The sequence below is a fragment of the Mauremys mutica genome, chromosome 1 (genome assembly GCF_020497125.1).
Source record: "Mauremys mutica isolate MM-2020 ecotype Southern chromosome 1, ASM2049712v1, whole genome shotgun sequence".
Lineage (NCBI taxonomy): Eukaryota > Metazoa > Chordata > Testudines > Geoemydidae > Mauremys > Mauremys mutica.
The window spans coordinates 203,446,133-203,457,532 of NC_059072.1; positions in this window are offsets into that span (position 1 = coordinate 203,446,133).

Consider the following 11,400-nt stretch of genomic DNA (forward strand, 5'->3'; position numbering starts at 1 on the left):
CTCCCTCCATCAGAGCAATGGCAGACAATCGTTTCATGCCATTTTTCAGCCCAGACGCCATAGCACTGGGATCATGGAGCCCACTCAGATTACCACTCAGATTATGAGCACTGTAAACACCACACGCATTATCCTGCAGTATATGCAGAACCAGAACCTGCCAAAGCAAAACCAGGTGAGGAGGCGGCGGCAGCGCAGTGACGAAACAGGTGAGAACATAGACATGGACATAGACTTCTCGCAAAGTATGGGCCCTGGCAATGTGCAGATCATGGTGTTAATGGGGCAGGTGTGCCCATTAAGAGTTTGACTGTGGAACGCCGCTTCTGGGCCCGGGAAACAAGCACAGACTAGTGGGACTGCACAGTGTTGAGGGTCTGGGACGATTCCCAGTGTCTGGGAAACTTTTGCATGCGTAAGGGCACTTTCATGGAAGTTTGTGACTTGCTTTCCCCTGCCCTGAAGTGCCAGAATACCAAGATGAGAGCAGCCCTCACACTTGAGAAGCGAGTGGCGATAGCCCTCTGGAAGCTTGCAACATCAGACAGCTACCGGTCAGTCAGGCATCAATTTGGAGTGGGCAAAACTACCGTGGGGGCTGCTGTGATCCAAGTAGCCAATGCAATCAAAGAGCTGCTGATATCAAGGGTAGTGACTCTGGGAAATGTACAGGTCATAGTGGATGGCTTTGCTGCAATGGGATTTCCCTAACTGTGGTGGGGCACTAGACGGAACCCATATCCCTATCTTGGCACCGGAGCACCAAGCCAGTGACCACATAATCCGAAAGGGGTACTTTTCAATGCTGCTGCAAGCACTGGTGGATCACAAGGGCCATTTCACCAACATCAACATGGGATGGCCGGGAAAGGTACATGATGTTTGCATCTTCAGGAACTCTGGTCTGTTTCAAAAGCTGCAGGAAGGGACTTTCTTCCCAGACCAGAAAATAACCGTTGGGGATGTTGAAATGCCTATAGTTATCCTTGGGGACCCAGCTTACCCCTTAATGCCATGGCTCATGAAGCCATACACAGGCAGCCTGGACGGTAATCAGGAGCTGTTCAACTATAGGCTGAGCAAGTGCAGAATGGTGGTAGAATGTACATTTGGACGTTTAAAAGCGTGCTGACGCAGTTTACTGACTTGGCTATACCTCAGCGAAACCAATATTCCCATTGTTATTACTGCTTGCTATGCGCTCCACAATATCTGTGAGACTAAGGGGGAGACATTTATGGTGGGGAGGGAGGTTGAGGCAAATCGCTTGGCCGCTGATTACATGCAGCCAGACACCAGGGCAGTTAGAAGAGTACAGGAGGGCGCAGTGTGCATCAGAGAAGCTTTGAAAACCAGTTTCATGACTGGCCAGGCTACGGTGTGAAAGTTCTGTTTGTTTCTCCTCGATGAACCACGCCCCCGGTTCACTCTACTTCCCTGTAAGCTAGCCACCCTCCCCTCCCCCCTTCGATCACCGCTTTCAGAGGCAATAAAGTCATTGTTGCTTCACATTCATGCATTATTTATTAATTCATCACACAAATAGGGGGAAAACTTCCAAGGTAGCCTGGGAGGGGTGGTGGAGGAGGGAAGCACTGGGTCGGGGGGGGAGGGGTGGATGAGGGGAGGAGAGAAGGACAAGGGCACACTGCACTTTAAAACTTTAAAACTTAAAAACTTATTGGAGGCCAGCCTTCTGTTGCTTGGGCAATCCTCTGGGGTGGAGTGGCTGGGTGGCCGGTGGCCCCCCCACTGCATTCTTGGGCGCCTGGGCGAGGAGGCAATGGAACTTGGGGAGGAGGGCTGTTGGTTACACAGAGGCTGTAGCAGTGGTCTGTGCTCCTGCTGCCTTTCCAGCAGCTCAACCATATGCTGGAGCATATGAGTTTGATCTTCCAGCAGCCTGAGCATCGACTCTTGCCTTCTATCAGCAAGCTCACGCCACCTATCATCTTTGTTGTCAGAGTGGTACCGGTGTGGTGCTCTGCTTTCTCCTTGTTGATATCACTCGGCTGCGTGCGTGTGTTCCCTCTGTGTGCTGCCCCAGCTCTGCAGATAGCTGACACAGCAGACCCGACGAGAACCCCCAATAACCACAGAGTCCAGTAAGAGGCAAAGCCACGTCGGCTAGGTTTATTGCGACCTCGGACACCCGTGCAGGGTCCCCGTAGATTACTTAGTCTACCGGGCGTACTGCGAGAGAGTGCCTCTTGGCAATGGACCCGGCTCAGTGGCGGGACTTTCCACTCCCCCTTCGGCCAGACAAAGGCATCTCCCCAGGGATGCATTCTTATACACAGATACAAACAAGTTACACATCACACCTGACGTATTGAGGTGCAACCCCTCTACGTAGCAAGGTACAACCCCTCTACGTATTAAGGTGCCACCTTCTACCTTGTACATGTTGGTTCGATCAAAACAACTCTATCCATTATTTTACCCTTTTGCCCCTGTCATTGGGATGGGTCGGCCTGTCCTCCTGTTATCTATGGAATGTTTCAGTATAGTGTGTTCTAGTGCTGTGTTTATGCTAGGTGAATATATGTTTATGCAGCATCAGCCCTTTTCATGCCAGCTTCTGTGAGCAGGGCCTACCTCTGGTTTACAGCTTAACTTTGCTTTATGTTAGCAAAGTCTTGACCATTACTTTAGTTCAGGCCTCAGGCCTCATACTGGGCCTTTATTAGGGCCTGCACTTACTACAATCTTCATCCCGCCACTTACTCTCTTCAGCCCACCACCTCTCCTCACGTTCATATTGTGCTTTCCTGCACTCTGACATTGTCTGCCTCCACTCATTCTCTGTGCATTGTGCTCTGTCAGTGTGGGAGGACAGAAGCAGCTCAGAGAACATTTCATCCCAAGTGCATTTTTTTCACCTTCTAATCTTCACTAGCCTCTGTGAAAGAGAAACATTTGTAGCTGGTGGAGGAAAAGGGAGAGTGGTTAAAAAGACACATTTTAGAGAAAAATGGGTACACTCTTTCACATTAAACCTTGCTGCTCACATTACACAGCACATGTGCTTTTGTTACAAGGTCACATTTTGCCTCTTGTATTGAGAGCCTGCCGGTTTGGTGTGAGAGATCACTCACGCTTCACCCCTCCCCCCACTGCGTGACTAACAGTGGGGAACATTTCTGTTCAGCCACAGCCAAACAGCCAAGCAGGAACGGGCACCTCTGAATGTCTCCTTAATAAAAGCACCCTATTTCAACCAGGTGACCATGAATGATATCACTCTCCTGAGGATAGCACAAAGAGATAAAGAATGGATGTTGTTTGAATGCCAGCAAACACCGGGATCATACGCTGCCATGCTTTGTTATGCAATGATTCCCGACGACGTGCTACTGGCCTGTATAATACTTATGGAGATGTCCCTGGAGGATTTCTGCTCCATTCCCATACACGTTAACAGACTTTTCCAGTAGCTGTACTGGCTACGAATGCCAGGGCAAATTGATCATTAAACACGCTTGCTTCTAAATCATGTGTAATATTTACAAAGGTACACTCACCAGAGGTCCCTTCTCTGCCTTCAGGGTCCGGGAGCCCGCCTTGGGTAGGTTCGGGGGTTACTGGCTCCAGGTCCAGGGTGAAAAACATATCTTAGCAGTTGGGGAAACCGGTTTCTCCGCTTCCTTGCTGTGAGCTATCTTCAATCTCTTCATCATCATCTTCCTCGTCCCCAAAACCCGCTTCCGTGTTGCGTGATTCTTCATTGACAGAGTCAAAGCACAGGGTTGGGGTAGTGGTGGCTGCACCCCCTAGCATGGCATGCAGCTCATCATAGAAGCAGCATGTTCGGGGCTCTGATCCGGAGCGGCCGTTTGCCTCTCGGGTTTTGTGGTAGGCTTGCCTGAGCTCCTTAATTTTCACGCGGCACTGCTGTGCGTCCCTGTTATGGCCTCTGTCCTTCATGCCCTTTGAGATTTTTTCTAATGTTTTGGCATTTTGTTTACTGGAATGGAGTTCAGCTAGCAGGATTCATCTCCCCATATGGTGAGCAAATCCCGTACCTCCCGTTCGGTCCATGCTGGAGCTCTTTTGCGATCCTGGGACTCCATCATGGTCACCTCTGCTGATGAGATCTGCACTTACCTGCACCTTGCCACGCTGTCCAAACAGGAAATAAGATTCAAAATTTTGCGGGCCTTTTCCTGTCTACCTGGCCAGTGCCTCTGAGCTGAGAGCACTGTCCAGAGCGGTCACAATGGAGCACTCTGGGATAGCTCCTGGAGGCCAATACCGTCAATTTGCATCCACACTATCCCAACCCAGCAAGGCTGATTTCAGCACTAATCCTCTCGTTGGAGGTGGAGTAAAGAAATTGATTTAAAGAGCCCTTTAAGTCGGAAAAAAGGGCTTTGTCGTGTGGACGGGTTCAGGCTTAAGTCGAGATAACGCTGCTAAATTCAACCTAAAATCATAGTGTAGACCAGGCCTAATCCCCAGAGCAACGTACAAACTGGGGGAAGATAGGTGTTACTTGCTTGCATTACCCAGTCCAGTAAGCATGCTTGGACTTCACCTTCCCCATCTGGCCCCTATAGGGCAGCTTACACAGAATAGCTGCAGGGCAAGAAGGAGTTCCCTCATACCTTTTAGCCTAATGGTTAGGGTACATACCTGGGATGGGGGAAGCCCGCAGTTCAAGTCCCCCATCTGCCTGATGAGGAGAAGGGATTTGATAGGGATCTTCTACCTCTCAGGTGAGTGCCCTAACCACTGGGCTATGGCATGTTCTGAGAGGGCTCCCTCTGTCTCCCCTACTGCAGCTGTTCCACTGTGGACAAATCATGAAAGAACGATGGGGCAGGGGAAAGGAGAGTGAGCACAAGCATGGGATTGGCTCTGTCACTTGGTGGTTAGCGCGGTCACCTTGGAAGTGGAAGAACTAGGATCCAGTCCCCTGCTCCAATGACTTTTTTATATTTTATTCACAGAGGAACAGCTTCAACAGGGGAGCCTGAGGGAGCCCCACTGGGCTAAAAGTTATGAGGGAGCTGTTCCTCCTCCTTCTCAGGCCTATTGCCCAAGCAGTGGAGCCCTCGCAGCTGAACCCCAAGGGAGGGTTTGCAGCTGAGAATCCCAAGCAGAGGATGGCACCTGCCTGGATTTAGGAGCCTAATTCCCTGAAAGGGGGGCAGGTTTAGGACACATCCCCTGCCTCGGCATCTCCCATTGGCTAGTTTAACCAGGGAGCCACTTAATGTGCTCATTTTTGTGACTCCTATTCTGAGATGCCTATCTCTTTTCATTCAGTGTATATGACCCCAGGCACCTATACCAGACTTTGTGAATCCCAGTGACTTTCTAGGCACCTAAATGTTGAGTGTGGTGATACTCAGCATCGCCAGACCTAAATTCCATTGTAAATGTAGCCCTTCAAGCTAAGGAACCTATTGGCTTGATTTCCCTTGCTTACCTCTACAAATAAATCACAGAGAGACACTAAGTTGATTGTTCCTCCTCTCCAAGCACTTGAGAGACAAAAGCAGAGTACAAAACTTGGCTGGAGCAATAAAATGTTTACAAAGAACAGTCCAGTCAAAACAAAAAAACTAAATCTGCTGACTGGTGGTTTTAAAAGGCTCTGATCTCCAAAATGGCTCTCCTCTGAAGCATTGATTTCTCTGTTCACTTACAGAACTGAACCCACTGACCTGGACAAATGAGCTAAATTTGAGGGGGGGAGGGGAATCAAACAAAACTTGCTTCCGGTGTGATTTCCCAATTACCTCAGTTCTAGATAACCCTTGAGTTCCCCAGGCTTTTTCAGATCGTTGGTAATGGTTGTAGTTCCTTTTATTGAAATGATCCTTCACAGGAAAGATGCACTAATACTGCATGATATTGTTAACAATGGTTCCTTATCCCCTGCCTGTGAGGATTAATTAAATTGACATATGCTCAACATACAGCATCAAATTTCCTGGGTGTAATGCCACTGAAGTCAATAGGCCAGATTCTTGGGCTCACAATGGTCCTTTTGCACTGCTCTGGTGGTGCAAAGGTGTAAAGCCAACTTAACAGTTGAGCTGAGAATTTCCCTGGCATAGATCAAAATAGCATGAAGACTATCCTGGGTCCACTGGAAAATGGGCCTCGTTTTGATTTTTTTTTAAAAAAGCCTTAATGAAATCCTATGCAAAAACTGAGTCCACAATCGAGATCATAACTAAATAAGAAATACACGTCAAATAGTTTTGAATTTAATAACAAATATTTTGCCTAACTCTAATTCTGTCCTATGATGATAAACTGATCACAGATAAAGATTTATTTAAATTCTCTCTCTTATGCCTTAAATGCAGATGTTTAGTTGGAATTTGAATTCAGGTCTTTTCAGTGTTAATATTTAGCAGATGAGTAAACAAGAGTTGCTGTAGTCTGATAGTAGCCAGAAATGAAATGCAAGTGATATTTTCAAACCTGACCATCTGCTATCAGCATCCAGTTGTCCAAGTACCATTGTGAGCCCAAGAATCTTATCCAAGTACCCAGTTGATACCTGAATGCAATTGCTATTTAATAACAATGTCTATTTCTTATATATCATTTTTCACCAGTAGATCTCAAAGCACTTATTAATGGAGTCAATAGAATGATCCCCACTTTTACAGAAGAGGAAACTGAGGCACAGAGAGACGTGACTTGTCCAAGGTCACCTAATAGGCCAGTGGCAGAACTAGGATTAGAACCCAAGTTTCTAGCTCCCAGTTCAGTACTCTATCAGTTAGGCCATGGTAGGTATGTGACATTGTTGCTACTGTCCATACTGCACACCTCTGGAATGTGCTCTATCAGTAGCTCTGGATCTATCTCTTCCAGTCCTTGTAAGCAGGGATATGTCTCTATTAAATACTTATTTTGTTTTGCATCATTTCTATCATCACTGCTCACCTGCCATTCTTCTTTTGCCATTCTTCTTCCACATGTTCCTGGTCAGCCCTCGTCCCTGAGCTCCCTTCCACACACACTAAGCTGCACAGAGGCAGGCAGGAGAAGAGACACTCTCTCCCTCCTCTTGCAAACACTGCAGGGCTAAGGGAGCTGTTGTGGCTCCCTGTGAAATTCTTCAGCTAGAAGACTGACTGGGGATGTGGCTTGCTGACATTCTCTAGCAGAGCTATTCGGAACCCATATGTGATTCCCATAATGTGATTTTGGGATCCATTCCAAAACATCTTAAAGTACAGTTTTTGTAAAGCTTCACATTGCACTGGGTTCTGGCTGCATTTCTTTATCAGCTACAATTAGAGTAACTGCTTTAGTCACACAAGCCAGTGACTGTAAACCTCTAGCAATATTTTATAACAATGAGATCTACAAATAAAAGGTGTTAACTGGTAGTTAAAAATACATTCTCTCTCTCTCTCTCTCTCTCAGTTTTTTTTCAATCCTAGCTTCTACCTAAGAACTTGTTTTGGAAAATTATTTTCTTGAATAGGCTTAAAGAATAGAGAGCTGGTGCAGTGCAAGAATGCATTGGCTCATAATCATGTCTTTCCCGATGAAGCGTGATTCAAAATAGCCTTAATTTTTGTGTGGCTGGTGGTGAGCAATGTGTTAGGTGATGGGACAACACTTTGGCAGTAACTATAATGCAAGCAAATGGATGGTCTAATTACTAAATGGAATTACTCTAAATGTGCATTGACTGGTTATTGACCTGTCCCTGAGATACAGAAATAGAACCACTAACTACTGGGTACTCCATTCCCACTCCTATACTGGTCTGGGCTGTACTATGTCTGGTCAACATGGTGGTCTATACCATAAATTTAATACAATTGTTGGCAAACCACATTTATGGCATGATCCAAAACTCACTAAATGCAAAAGAAGCCTTTCCACAGATTTCAAAGGGCTTTGGAGATTGTGAGCCAAATACACTATTGAATTAAGTGAACTCAGCTCCACTGAAGTCAATGGAATTGTGCCATGCCAACAGTGAATCTGGCCCATCAACTTTGTTCTATAGGCATGGGAGGCTTTATCATTCATTTCAATAGTTGATGCAGTAATTAAATTTTCATTCCCTTCAGCACATAGACTACACTCTGTGCCCAATTACACCGTGAAGAAGGTTTTGCTTTTTCCCTCAATCATTTTTAAATGTGTTCTTATGTTTCAGTGCATTGTTGAAACATGAACCATTTGCATGTATACTTTTTATTCTTTTCATTATGTTTGTGAATCACGGTAGCCTCCCTCTCTGTTAAACACTGGCAATAGAATAAGATTTATTATATGATTATGATTTTCATGGTTTTCATTTAGTGAACTGTTAATAGAGGAAACATAAAATCACGTGACTTGTAAAAGTTCCGATAGGATATAATATGGGACTTTAGTAGATGTAGCAGAAATTTAGAGTTATCTGAACACTGACCTTTCCAGAACAAGAATCTCCACTCTGTGCATATATTAGAGGCACTGGTTTAGATTCACAAAAGGATTTAGATACCTAATTGCTATAGGCACTATTGGTATGCACAAAAACCCCACTTAGCTGCTGCCGAACTCTGTAGGCACCGAAACTCACCTGGCACCTAAGTTTTTGCAGTAAAAGTTCCCTAGGCACCTATGTTTCTGCTTCTGAGCACCGTGCACTGCTGCCTCACTCTAGGCACCCGGATTTTTATCTCTTGATTAAGCCCCAGTGTGCTTCACAAACCTATGCAAGATAGATAGGAGTTCCTCCACCTATCTTGCCTGTGAGGTGTGATCCAGTAGGCAGGCTCAGAGCACGCCTAACCCACCACAAAACACCAGTCAGCCTAACTTCCATACCTGGAAAGATACAGGAACAAATTATTAAACAATCTGTTTGTAGGTATCTAGATCAGTGGTGGATAACCTGCAGTCTGCAGGCCCCACACAGCCCGTCAGGGTAATCCGCTGGCGGGCCACAAGACCATTTCTTTACACTGACTGTCTGCAGCTCTCCCAGTGGCTGCAGTTCGCCGTTCCTGGCCAATGGGAGCTGCGGGAAGTGGCGGCCAGCATGTCCCTGCCAGCACTGCTTCCCGCAGCTCCCATTGGCTGGGAATGGTGAACCACAGCCACTGGGAGCTGTGGGCGGCTGTGCCTGTGGACAGTTAATATAAACAAACTGTCTTGTCACTCACCAGCGAATTACCCTGACGGGCCGTGTGCAGGCCGCAGGTTGCCCACCATTCATCTAGAGCAGTGGTTCTCAAAGCCAGTCTGCCACTTGTTCAGGGAAAGCCCCTGGCGGGCCGGGCCGGTTTGTTTACCTGCCACGCCCGCAGGTTCAGCCGGAAAGTGGCGTGGGCATAGGGATGTGCTGGCCACCCTTCCCGCAGCCCCCATTGGCCTGGAGTGGCGAATGGCAGCCAGTGGGAGCCGCAATCGGCCGAACCTGCAGACGCGGCAGGGGTTTTCCCTGAACAAGCGGCGGACTGGCTTTGAGAACCACTGATCTAGAGGATGGTGAATTGGTTTGAAATCAACAAGATGAAATTCAATAAAGACTAGCGCAAAGTACTACATGAAGGAAGGAAAAACCAAATGCACAACTACAAAATGGGGGAAAACTGTCTAGGTGATAGTGCTGCTGCCAAAAAGGCTTTGGAGGGTTGTAGTGGATCACAAATTGCATATAAGCCCACAATAAGATACAGTTGCAAAAAAAAAAAAGACTAATATCATTCTAGGGTGTATTAACAGAAGTGTCATATGAAAGACACAGAGATAATTGTTCTGCTCTACTCCGTACTGGTGAAGCCTCAGTAGGAGTATTTTTGTGCATCACACTTTAAGAAAGATGAGAACAAATTGGCAAATGTCCAGAGGAGAGCAACAAAAATTATTAAAAGTTTAGAAAACGTGACAGAGGAGGAAAGGTTAAAAGAACTGGGCATGTTAAGGGCTGATGTAAAAGGACGGCGATCAATTGTTCTCCATGTGCACTAAAGGTAGGACAAGAAGTAATGAGTTTAATCTGCAGCAAGGGATATTTAGAAAGATTTTTCCAATATCTAAACTAACTACTAAATGAGCTTGGCCCCTTTAAAACTTTGCCCTGAGGCAGAGGAAGTGCTGGTTGTTCCAGGGGAGTGGAAAGAGAGAGGGTGACAGGGTATGTGTGCGTTTCTGGAGCTCCAGTCAAGAGGGCTGCAGCAAGCAGGTCTTCACAGAGTGAAGCAGCCGAGAACCAGCCTGAAGCCTGGGATGGAGAGGGCTAGGGCCAAGAGGCGCATTGAACCAGGGAGGAATCACCTGAGAAGGCCAAACCAGAGCTGGACCCGGTATCACGGCTGCCCAGAGCTATATGGGGCTGTGAGTACTGGGGCTTGTGACTCTGCACTGGGAATAAGGAGGGAGGTTTGGTGGCTGCCCTTTCATACTGTGGTACCACTGGGTCTGTGGGACTCTTTTTGGATATAACCCTATTTTACCGCACCCCTTATCTCCCCCCACCCCCTGTTGCTTTTCCTCCATTCAGCCCTCTGTAAGCAAATATTTCCTTTTCCTATATTCATTGTACTATTCCAGTGTGTGTGTGTTCACTTGGGAGGGGAGGGGGGGTTGGAACTGGTGCCCCTGGGGTGAAAGGGAGTTTCACTGCTGTATTCCTGCATGCACACCTTCTCTTGGCCAGAGCTGCCTACAGAGCAGACTCCATCTTGGCCACAAGGGCGCTATAGTTACACTACTGAGATAGTTCTGGAAGAGGTTACCAAGGGAGGCTGTGGAGATTTTAAGAACCAGCTAGATAAACACCTGTGCGGGGGTGGTCTAGGTTTACCTGAGCCTGTGCCAGCACAGGGGGCTGAAATAGAAGATCCCTCTAGGTCCCTTCCAGCCCTTACGAGTCTAACAGTAATTTTGTAAACCGTGTGTGATATTTGCTCATGTGCAGAAGTTTGCCCAAGACCCGTCCGCCATTAGACGCTACTTCAGTAAAGCACTTAAGCACATGCTAACTTTGAACCTGTGAGTGGTTCCAGTGAAGTCAACAAGACTTATGTGCTTAACGTTAAACATTTGTTGAAGATGTTTTCTTGGAGCCAGGCCTTAAATCCCACTTAATCTCTTAAAATAGGGTTTAAGTGACACTAAAGTGGAGCATTGTCCTGGTGTTGATCCTCTGCACTGGGATGAATTCAGTCCTAAATGCATAGTTTAGCATTCACAACATGAATGCCCATCAGCAATGCCACATGCTTCCTAGCAGTGTGCTTCATTTCACAATCCAGTGCTATCATTAACAAAAATCCTGTTTGTTCCTTCATTTGTTCAACCATGCCTCCATTTTTCATTAGCTATACTATTTTGCTGTAAGGGAACATATCAGATCATATTGCCATCCAGACCAGGGTCTCTAATTTTTCTGTAAAAAGTCTTGGCCTAGCAAACACT